Consider the following 12,592-nt stretch of genomic DNA (forward strand, 5'->3'; position numbering starts at 1 on the left):
CAATGAAATTTGGGGATTCCAAACTGTGAATGCCATAACTGATGAATCAACACCCTTTGATTGTGACCCATTCGCCAACCTCACAGTCAACCCTATCATGATGCGCCAGGGTTACTTCCCGAGTTTGCCCCTTAATCCACTGAAAGATACCTTGCCTCCCTTGAAACAGGCTAAGGTCCCCAACATCCCCTTGGGACTGGGATATGAACCTACCGATGAGGATATCCAGGAGATGAACCTCCTAGTTCAAAATAGCAAGAAGCACGGAGTTATCCTCCGTCCCTATCATCTGACCCTCAATGGATACTTTGTCCCCGAGGGAGAATCCGAACTCAACCATGGCTTTCCGGAGCCAATCTAAGACTCTGTGGCCAAGGATAAATACCCGGGGGTGGAAGTCTTTCAGGACTGCTACTCTATCCCCGACAACACCGAAGCTGCATCAACTGAGTCTAAGTCGACACCATGCCTCGACGGACAAGCTGTCACACTCCTCTATGGGGAAGATAACATCAAGCGCCTCGACTATGAGGACATCATCAACATCGCCCTGAAGGACAACCAATTTGATCCCACCGCCTTGATCTCTGACACTAACCCGGAGAAAGCTACCCAGGGCTAGAGGAAGACCGTCAAGTGGACCGATCGCCAACGCCGCATTCTCAAGATTACAACTGGAGAAGGTCCTATGTTCAAGGAGGGAAGTGAAGAAGAATTTGAGTCTGAGTCTGAGTCGAAGTCAGAGTCTGTCATAGCTCCTAACACTCCTGGTGTCCCAGTCAAGGTCCCCTTCCCACTGTTTTATCACAAAGTTGTGGCTGATTCGGAGGCTGAGTCTGCTAGGGTCACCCCCACTCCCATGAAAGGTGACAACTTGGAGCCTGTTCTAAGGGCCGCCTCCTCTGCTGTGTCGCCTCTGACTGACCACGAAATGTCTGTCCTTTCCGAGCTTTTCGCTCGTGTCAACTTAATGAACGCTAAGTTTGCTTATGACTCGTCTCAATTTAACTGCAATGCAATTCTGAATGACTATGAGGAATTTGACTTGAATGACTACCCACCTCACCTAGCCAAAGAACTTGACAAACGGGAAACCAGAACCCCCATAATTGAGGAGACCAAACCTATTAACGTAGGCACCGACAATACACCTCAAGAACTTAGGATATGGACAACTCTAGACCCCTCGGAAAGACAACATTTCATTGACCTCTTCCACGAATACAAGGACGTGTTCGCCTGGTCTTACAGAGATATTCCTGGGATTGACAGAGAAATTGCAGAGCACCGGATACCATTAAACCCGGAGCTAAACCTGTGAAACAGAAGCTACGCCGGATGGTGTCTGGAATGGGCCCTAAAAATCAAGGAAGAAGTGGATAAACAGTTCAAGGCCGGTTTCATCAAAGTGTCTGAATACTCTAATTGGGTTGCCAACATTGTGCCCGTACCAAAGAAAGACGGAAGAATTCGGGTTTACGTCGACTTCAGGGATCTGAACAAGGCGAGTCCAAAGGACGACTTCCCTTTGCAACATGTTGACATTCTGGTAGACAACACTGCCGAACATGCTCTCCTATCATTCATGGACGGGTATGCTGGGTACAACCAGATTAAAATGGCTGAAGAGGACATGCACAAGACAGCATTCACTACACAGTGGGGTACATATTGCTACACAGTCATGCCCTTCGGTCTCATCAACGCCGGAGCTACTTATCAAAGAACCGCTACCACTCTCCTACATGAAATTATGCACAAGGAGGTAGAGGTGTATGTCGACGACATGATTGTCAAATCCAGAGAACGGGACGGCCACATCAGCGCCCTTCGGAAATTCTTCGCTCGTCTGCGGAAATATAACATGAGACTGAATCCTCAGAAGTGTGCATTCGGGGTCACCTCCGGAAAACTCTTGGGACATGTCGTCAGCAAAAGAGGTATTGAGATTGATCCAGCCAAACTCAAAGCCCTTCAACAAATGCCTCGGCCTAGAAATGAGAAGGAGATTTTGGGATTTCTCGGTCAGGTCCAATACATCAGCCGCTTCATTGCCAAGCTCACCATGATTTGTGAACCGATATTCAAGAAGCTTCGCGCCTCCGATCACACCTATTGGGATGATGACTGTCAAAAGGCCTTCGACAGGATAAAGGAGATCCAATCCAAACCTTCTGTACTCATGCCACCTCAACCGAGGATTCCTTTATCCCTATACCTGACTGTTACCTATACAGCCATAGGAGCAATGCTAGCACAGACAGTCGGCGGCGAGGAACGAGCTATCTACTACATCAGCAAAAAGTTCATTGAGTACGAGACGAGGTACACCCAATTGGAGAAGACAAGCCTTGCCCTAGTATGGTCAACAAAGAAGCTGCGGCATTACATGCTCAGCTACACGGTCCACATCTACTCCAAGATGGACCTGGTCAAATACATCTTTGAAAAACCCATACTAAACAGAAGGCTGTCTAGGTGGACACTCATGCTGTACGAATTTGATCTCAAGTTTGTACCCCTCAAGGTTATCAAGGGAAGGGCAGTTGCCGATTTCCTAGCAGAAAATCCCGTCAACGAGGATCCAGCGAACGACACATGGTCACTTCCTGACGAAGACAACCTTTGTACTGATTCCGACGCATGGGACCTATACTTCGACGGTGCATCTAATCTGAGAGGCTTCGGGGTAGGAATCCTTTTAATATTACCGGAGGGAGAACACGTTCCGATCTCGGTCAAGCTAGACTTTGTCGTCACCAACAATGCCGCTAAATATGAAGCATGCCTCATCGGCCTACAAGCAGCCATCACACTTGGCATCAAGAGACGGAGGGTCCACGGTAACTCCTCGCTCATCATCAACCAGGTGTCCGGATCATGGAAAATCCGATCTGACAGCTTAGCTCCCTACCGAGCAAAGATCAATCAAGAGGCAGAGTTCTTCGACCAAGTTGACTACTTACACTTGCCACGAGAAGAGAACCAATTTGCTGATGCCCTGGCAAAACTTGCCGCACTCGTCAACATACCTGACGACATGACATCAATGCCCCAATGTGTCGAGAGAAGGAGCGAGCCAGCTCACATTTGCGCCATCAACAGCGACGAGGAAAGCCATACCGAACCTTGGTACCAAGCCATCCTCAATTACAAAACCAAAAACGAATTCCCTACCAACTCTGATCAAAGGGGACAAAGAGCCATCCGTTTACTTGCATCACAATTCGTGATAAACTAAAATCAACTATACAAAAGAACACCCCAAGGAATTCTCCTCCTTTGCATCGACCATCACAAAACCAAAAAAGTCATGGGAGAGGTTCACGACGGAGAATGTGGCCCTCACATGAGAGCAATGATGCTTACACGTAAAATCACGCGGCTAGGTTACTACTGGACCACCATGGAAGCCGATTGCCGTAACTACGTCAAACATTGCCACAATTGCCAAATCTTCGCCAACATACAACACATATCACCATCCCTTTTATACACCATGACGTCACCCTGGCCTTTCTCAACCTGGGGCATCGACATCATCGGAAAATTCAACCCGGTAGGCACCAAGGGGCATTGCTTCGTCCTCGTCGCCATCGACTACTTCACCAAATGGGTAGAAGCGTAGTCATATGCAGTCTTGACCGCCAAACAAGTGGCCAAGTTCATTCAAAACAACATCATCTGCCGATATGGGGTACCCCACGAAATCATCAGCGATCAAGGCTCTCACTTCCGGGCAGAAACTCAAGCTTTGCTGGACAAATACAAGATCAAACGACATCGATCATCCCCCTACCGTCCCCAAACCAACAGAGCGGTAGAGGCAGCGAACAAAACTCTTGTCACCATTATCAAGAAAATGCAAGACAACTACCGTGATTGGCCGAACAAGCTCTCATTCGCACTCTGGGGATACCGAACCTCCATTCGAACACCGACATGCGCCACGCCCTTCTACCTAGCATACGGTATGGAGGCGGTTCAGCCGGTAGAGTTAGAGGTCCCTTCTCTACGCATCCTACTGGAGAATCAAGTCCCTGAGGCGGAATGGACCCGTCAAAGGTACGAGCAACTCACTCTTCTAGACGAGCGGCGACTCAACGCCTTGCACAACGTCCAGCTATACCAACGACGTATACAACGGGCATTCAACAAGAAGGTTAAACCCAGAAACATCCAGGAGGGCGACTTGGTCCTAAAGTCAGTTCGAGCACCATTACCCGTCGATCCGAGGGGGAAGTTCAAACCCAACTGAGTCGGGCCATACCTGGTCAAGAAAATACTTTTGGGGGGGCGCAGTGAGACTGAGTGGCCTAGATGAGGAGGACTTTGTAAACCCGACCAACCTAGACCAACTCAATAAATACTACCCTTGAACCATAGCAACCAACGACAGAAGCCTAGTTTTACAACTAGCAACCACCTCAACCCCTTTTCAAGTCAAGTTCCTCAACGTGTTCTGATTTGAAACTACATGTTTTATCGAGTCTAAGCTGCGGCACCTTGCCCGTTTCAAACGTCCTTTGATCTGTCAAAGGCAACATCCATTTGCACTAAAACAAAAACCCTCTGAACTACGAGCATGGTTTGATTTCACCTCTTCAGGTGAATACGTAGGCAGTCCCTCTTATGCCTGAGGGATACAATCACAAAACCCAATCAAATTTACACAAGAAGGATACAACCATCCCCACATACAAAAACATCCCCGTCAAAAAGAAAAGGGAAATAAACATTCCCCTTTCCCAACAAAAATGCAAAAAATAAGCCTTTCTCCCTTTTCACAAAATACCACTTTCCCAAGTGCAAATATTTAGGACGATTCAAATCGAATTGCCTTTACAAAATGGATAGAAGAAACAAGCGTTCACAATTTCCGACATGAGCAATCGTCTTATTTAATTAATAATGGGAGGGATTACAATTTGAACAACGAATAAAGCTCGACGAGTCTACAACTTGTAAAAGCTAAGGTGCCAACCAAAACACCTCACATAATAAAACTAGCACAAAACACACAAAACATAGCTAGTACAACATAATAAAAACTCACAACACTAATACAACATAATAATAAAATGGGTAATGGAGGTCTTCACTCTTCCATTCTACCTTTGCCTTTTCCATCGGGGTACATCTTCCCCTTGTTCTTCTTGTTGGCTCGCCTAGCATGGATTTCCTCCTCAGAACGGATCCTCAACGGATCTAAGACGGCGACGGCCTCCGGTCTAGCACACGACCCCATGTTCGACCCAAAAAGGGCCAATGCACGGCCCACCATGTTCTTGGGGCCGGAACTCCTCCTCTTCGGTGGTCTCATCACATCGGGGGTAGCTCCATCAACATACTCCTCAAAGAAGGCACGGTTGGCCTTGCCAACCTCTCGATACTTCAAGTCGATAACCTCGTCCTTACAGAATTTGGATCTCTCTTCTAAAGACGGAGCACGTGACCACTTGACATAAGCGGGAGTCACCCATGTCGTGGCAACGGGGTTTGGTACCTCCCAAAGCGGCCGAGTGGCCCACCACCTTTCGAAGACCTCCACAAGCTCGGAGTTCCGGAAGACATTCTCTTGGACAAGAGTATCTTGAGCGGGCACCTTTTGTTGACGCCCCATTTGCCTCATGAGCCTTTCGGGATATATGAAGGAAGCAACCTTCAAACCCACCACCATCAAAGAACGAGGACTAGCACCCGAAGCGGGCAACCCCGTGAAGGACCTCAAGTGCCACCACGGCACCACCCAACGGATGTGAGGACCACCCTCCTCCGCCAATCGCGCGGCCCAATAAGCCTCGGTGGAAGCAAAACTATTCGGGTACAACTTCTTCCTCATGGTAAGGTGACGGAAGGAATACGAAGAAGGATTAACCGAAGGCTCTACATACCTTAGCCTCTCCAATAGCCACACTTGAAGGATCCTTGGGCACCCAAATGAGGGAGCTTCTTTACAAGAGCCTTCCTTGTCCAAAGCTTGGATGATCTCTCCAAGCACCAACCATGATGGATCTCTACCATGCTTCATTTGCTTAATCACATGAATAAGGGTCATGCTACCATAGCATTTTGGCCCCTCCTTCTTCAAGACATCAACAAAGAGGTACACATGGACAAGACAAAAAGCAAGAGCCCTTCTCCTTGCTACCTCCGAGACATTAGCATCTAATCGGTTTGAAAAGATGTTGATAAGAGCCAACATATCCACACCATGTGGAGCAAGAAGAAAGTTGACTTGACTTGTTGACAAGCCCAACATGGAACGGAATTTCTCCTTGTAGCACAACCGAGTCGGAGGAAGCACCGGGACACAACCCGGTCACCCACCAATGGCTCCAACTTCTTCGGCAAGAGGGCAAATTTCACCTTTCGGGAAAACGAAAACATGATGTTTCGAATCCCAAAACCAAGAACATGCTTCAAGAAATGAAGGTTGAACCTTGACTTGACGAAGCACCAACAATTGACCAACTCCCATGCAAACGAGTTGATACTTTTCGGGAGGCGACAAATCCCGGCACCATTGTCGCAACGCGTTCTCAAAAGCATCCATGAAATATTTTTGTGGAAGAAGAAGAAGAGATTTTGTAGAGATGTTTTCGTGTTTCGGATGATGAAACAATGAAGCGCAAACATCACTATTTATACAAAATGATCAGCGCGTTTTTCAGAAAAAGGGGGAAAGTTGGCTTACAGCGCCAGGAGGCTCGCGCCTCTTTGGGCCCTCCCTAGGATTCCCGCTGTCGACTTGTCTCTTTCAACTTGTGTTTTCTCCTGACACCTCAAACCTCCCGCCAGGAAGCTCGTGCCTCTTCGGGATGATCCAGAACATCTTGTGTTTCCTCACACTCACATTTCCTTGTTTTCGCGTTTTACGAAATCGGACACGGTTTCCATGACGCAGCTTTAAACATACGGATTTTTCTTTCTTTTTTTAAGGGGAAAGGGCTAGTCGCCCCGATCCGCGACGGATCGTTTCCATGTCAGTCGAAATTCCGAAATTTTTTCGCTTTTTCGCAATTTTCCATCAAAAATCAAAATCGAAAATTGATAACACGACATCAGTTTTCCTCCAAAATTCAAGCACTCACAAATTCGAGTCTTGACCTCAAAAAATCAAATCAAATAAACTCGTAAAAATCTTTTCTAAAATTCTTCCCTGACGGATTGAGTTTGGAATTTTTCGAGTCACAAATCAATTTCAACGCAATTTAATTCAAGACACGAGTTAATTTCTCGATTTTCAAATTAATTCCTTTTGGGAGTCCAAACGTGACGACTTGTCGCGGGAATTTTCAAAATTCAATTTTAACTTCGAGTCATCTTGGTTAAATTTTGTTCAAATGCTTTTACGTGTTTACGTTTATGCATACGTGCTACATGTTGCCTGTTTTTCTACACTAACGATGCAGGAACTGGTGCGAGGCAAAAAGGAGAATTGACAGTCGACAGCGCTCCTCCGAAACACAACACAAAAAAGCCGAAAATCACAAATAAACCACAATCCAAAAACACATATATATAAACCACCTCACGCAAAATACATCGACACACGTTTGATACGGGCAACTGACCGTACAAACAGGATCCAGTACGGACATCTATCATACAGACACTGGCCTAAGACAACCGTCTATCATACATACACTGGCCTAAGACAACGAACTGGGGCTATCTACCACCTACCGAACTAAGCACTCTCTATCCTCTCAAACGGAAAAGAAAGAGAGCAACACAAGAAACGGAGGAGAAACAGCGGAAGCAGAGGTGGTTACCATGACGGTAACCCCGCGTTCCTCTTCCGTAACAAAAAGAAAAATGGTGCCTGACAGATTTCGGACGACTCGACAACCGAGGACCGTAACTTAGCATGTTACCCCGATGTTGAACCCCACTCAGCTGAATTCAACAACAATCAAAAGCAGCAGCATGGAATAACACACTCGTACTGAACCCTACTCATCGGACATCCGGACCTCCTCAGGCAACGACCAACGATCGATACCCGATCATTAGCTGGGCAAAGGCCGCCAGGCAGAAACACAACCAATCCTGTAACAAAAAACAGTCGTCTCTCCCCCTCCAGGATCGTCTTCCTCCTCCAAAACCTCAACAATGGACCCCATAGGTCCCAAATGATACCCTGCGATCAAAAGAATAAACAAAAACGTCAGCCGAAATTTCGGCATTACGACAGCATGAAATGGACAAATCCAAAAAAAAAACAGCAAACAAAAAACAACAAACTGCAAAGCAAAACAAGGGCAATCCCGCCCAAACCCAGCTAAACAAAACAGCAACAAAACCATTCACAAAAACAAACAAACAAAAAAAATAACTCGCCCCTCTTTTCAAGCAAAAGACGAGTCAAACCCACAAAAAAGCGGCATTTCAAGACCCATACAAGGTCCGCCAACGAACCAAAAATACATTCCCAAGGCAATGGGAAATTTTTCTACGGCTCGAAAGGGTAATTCATACGCCAATTTGAGCACAAACCGGTCAAAAATTCAAAAACGACCGCAAAAAGGCAAACGTGATTTTATCACGCCTCAAAGCGACCTAAACTACCAATGAGGTCCATTCCAAGGAAAACTGACTCAATTCAAGCTCAAACAGACGCTTATTTTGTCAGACATAAGACCGTCACAAAAGGCAAAAATCCAATTTTGCCCACAATACCCAACAAAGGTCCATAACCGGCAAACACGGGTTCTCCCAACTACAATGCAACCTAGTGGGGCCCACTATCCAAGCAAATAAACTTGGCATTGCGAAATGAGACGGTTTCTCACCTCACTCATGTTTTTCGAGCATAGGGAGCGGGAACAGGGACCAAAATGCAAACTAAAAGCACCCCTATTGTGGACATGGGCCAGGGGGCGCTTGGGAAACAAGCGTTTGCATTTTTGGAGTCGCCACCAATTTTTATGGGAAATTGGAACCGTTTGAATACCTCGTGTCATGTCAAGACACAAAGTAGAGACATGAACACCAAGAACTCGTTACCCTAGCATTCTATGTCTAGAATGACTCTCGTGGATGCCAATGAACAAGGATGCATGTTCACAGAGATCTGGAGTAAGGGGTGAGGGTACGTATTAGGAAGCTCTTTTGATCGAACACCTAATCCCGCCCGCCTCGATAGCGGCCTCTACTAATGATTAGGGAAGTTATTCATACTCGATATATCGTCGATTATATGCATGCAATGCAACATCCAAGTTTTGATCCTAGCATGTGAAAATTAGACTAAGTCGGTGAACAATTAATTTAACATACAAATAAGTCAATGTAGGGATTTAGATTTATTACATGTGAAGGTATACAAGCAATACAAGAAATATAATAAATACAATAAAGAAAATTACAATAATTACAATGGGATTAAACGATTTATGTCGAAAATACATTTAAAACGGATAATTTTAGAAAAGAAAGAATAAATGAATAAACGAACAGAAATTAAGGCGATAATAAGAATAGTAGTTAATTAATACGTAAACTAATTAAACTAGGTCAAGGTAGAACGGGAGTTCAGAGACAGAAGTCAGCCTGGAACAGGCGCAGCAGGACTGCGCCCTCTGGAAGAGGCGCAGCAGTTGCTGCGTCTGTTCCAAGGGTGAGTTCTGGCTGCGAAGCCGGAACTGTAAATCGTTAATATTAATTGATGATTTTAAGGATTGATTATGATATTTAACTCGGATAAAGGTGATTTAATACATTAATTACATGTGAATGAGTCATAAAAGCAATAAAACACGGATGAAACGGACGCAAACGAAGTAATTACATGAATGCGAGATTGATTAGTGACATAGGTGAACTAAACAAAATTAATTAGGTTAAATTAAAGATGAGTTGATGATGAATATGATAATAAACAGATCCAAATATATCAAAGATCGAATTCCAGAAACTCAATATGGATGAATCGAATTTCTACAACCCGGATTGACATTAATGACAAAAACCCGCAAATATTAATTATAAGGGATTTAAGTCGAATTTAATGATGAATTATATACGAACGATGATAAATAATATACATGTGAAATTATTATGCTATTATACCAAAGAACTGACGAAAACAAATAAAAGAAAACGAATTAACAGAAGACGAAGGAAGAAGAAAGGAAGCAGGAACTGCGCTCCTTCGAAGAGGCGCAGCGGTATCTGCGTCCTTTCTCGACGGTTATCTTCTGGTAATCCGTAAAAGGGTTTTAAACAAAGGTTTTATAAATCGGTTTTAAGAGTATTTTCGACATAAATCTTACATTAGTGATACAAAAAGATAAAGAACAATAAATAAATAAATAAATAAGGATTTACACCCTCTGACAGGGCTGTCGTGTACCTATCAAAAATAAACTAACTATATAGCTAGGGAAGTCAGGTCGATCTCCTCAGAGAGGCAAGATATCTGTAGAAGTCCGTCTATTTGGTCACAAATGGGGGGGAGGGGGTTGTTTGAATTGGTTTTCTAAACTAAAAGCTTAAAGGAAAGAGAAGCAGAGAAAAGAGCAGTAAAGGCAGAGAAATAGATTTAAACTATCAAGTAGAGAAGGGTCATGTCAGGATTTCGGTTCACTACGGTAGTCCAGTGACTCAACTGTAAACAACTTAGATAAATTAACGCGAGATGGTTATGAAAAGGTCCTTTCGGTCCACTTTCTATCCTAAATTACCACTAACTTAACTTTCGTCCTCGTCAGGGTAGTCTACTGTTCATAGCAGGCCTATTTAGTCCAATCTTTCGATCCAGGATTAATTTCAGCCAGATTAAAAGGGTGACTCAGAAGCGTGCACTCAACTAAGTCAACAAATACAGCTATATTGCTATGGGGGACAGAGTCTCACAAATAATTCATCTAACCTATTTACTACATCGTCACATTTCTACCGTAGATTCCCTAATCCTAACATGAAACAGATTAGCTACTCATGCTATTAATATTGTCAAAACTAATAACAAAGAATAAACTAACATTAAACATGATGAAATAATAATTAAATTGCATAAAAGGTAATTAGGGCAGAAAATTAAAGGAAGCAAAACAATTAATTAAGATGAATAAAAGAGAGATTAATATTAAAAAGGGAGAAAGAGATTACAATCGCAAGAATCCGGCGTAAAGAACAAACAAATCCGAGCGAGAAAATCCGAAGGCAAAAGTTACAGTGGAAGAAAAAGCAACGTGAAAGAGTAAGCAGTGAAAGATGAATAATAGATGATAAGATCCCCCTTAACCTAATTATGAAAGCTTAAATAGGAAAACAAAAGTCTATCCCGAAATTAAGCCCAACACGGGTTAATTAATCCCGCGTAACATCAAAACCACTCGATCGAGTAACTTTAAATCACTCGATCGAGTAAAATTAAGCTTAAACCACTCGATCGAGTAGAAAATCTACTCGATCGAGTAAACCTTAAATTGAATCTACTCGATCGAGTAGAAAAAGGACTCGATCGAACATAAATCTACTCGATCGAGTACTTTCCAGCACACAATTCCTGCTTCGCGCACTGAACTTCAAACGGCTGCCATTTCTTCGTTTTTTGGGCAAACAGGGCGATTCCGGTGGCGTTGGAAAGCTAAGAGGACAAACTTTCATCTCCAATTAGAATCACCTGAAAATATGTTGTAGAACTCGATATATATCTCTTCAAAGTAGGCACTAGCAATTTGAAGTTCTTCCTTTGCTCGCCTAGCTATTTTACTTCTTTGCGCATCTCAAGACAACTACATTCCCGCTCCAAATTCACTCTTCCTCCAAATGCATGCTAAACGGACGGTAAAAGGCTCGATTTCACTATTTTCTGGTCCATTCCTGCATATGGAACAAAACAAACCAAAGTAGCATATTCGGGGCATTTCGTAGCATAAAACTACGATAATAGCATAGAAATACGTGCATAAAAAGGCCAAAAAGACTATATAAAATGCACGTATCAAATCTCCCCAAACCAAACCTTTACTCGTCCTCGAGTAAACTAAATGCAAACTAATGGAGCGGAAAAGATAACTCAGAGCTAGCTATAACTTGTCTACTTAAACCAGTTTAATGCAAACTAAAATCAACAGTTACAGCTACAATGGTCATTACGCAAACGAATTATAAGATGTCCATAAATAAAGCTGACCTATCGACCCTGCAAGACCAACAAAATCGGACTCTCACGTGGTCACTCTTCTCTCATGAAGCAAAGGGTGAAAGTATATGTATAAGAGAGAAAGAGAAAACAGTCACTCACCTAGACTGCGACCTACATAACATGCATGCAACAAAAATGATAGACGATTCAAGTACTACACATACATTCCAACCAACAATGTCCGTCACAGCTGAGGGCTTACAAATGATATGGGAAAGTGAGGTTCAGGTGAGAAAAGGCAAAACAAATTATGGAAATGTGAAGGTAAAGCGTCAAACTAGTTCCTAAACAACGCCATATAAGACCGTCTGAATCTCAACTGACTAAGAAATAAACACAAGTGCCCTTCTTTGGCACAAAACTCACTACCCAATACACAATCTCCTCAAAATGATGTAAATAAAACAGAGGAGTAAGACCGTCACAATATAG

This window comes from Silene latifolia, chromosome 9 (genome assembly GCF_048544455.1).
Source record: "Silene latifolia isolate original U9 population chromosome 9, ASM4854445v1, whole genome shotgun sequence".
In the NCBI taxonomy this organism is placed as follows: Eukaryota; Viridiplantae; Streptophyta; class Magnoliopsida; order Caryophyllales; family Caryophyllaceae; genus Silene; species Silene latifolia.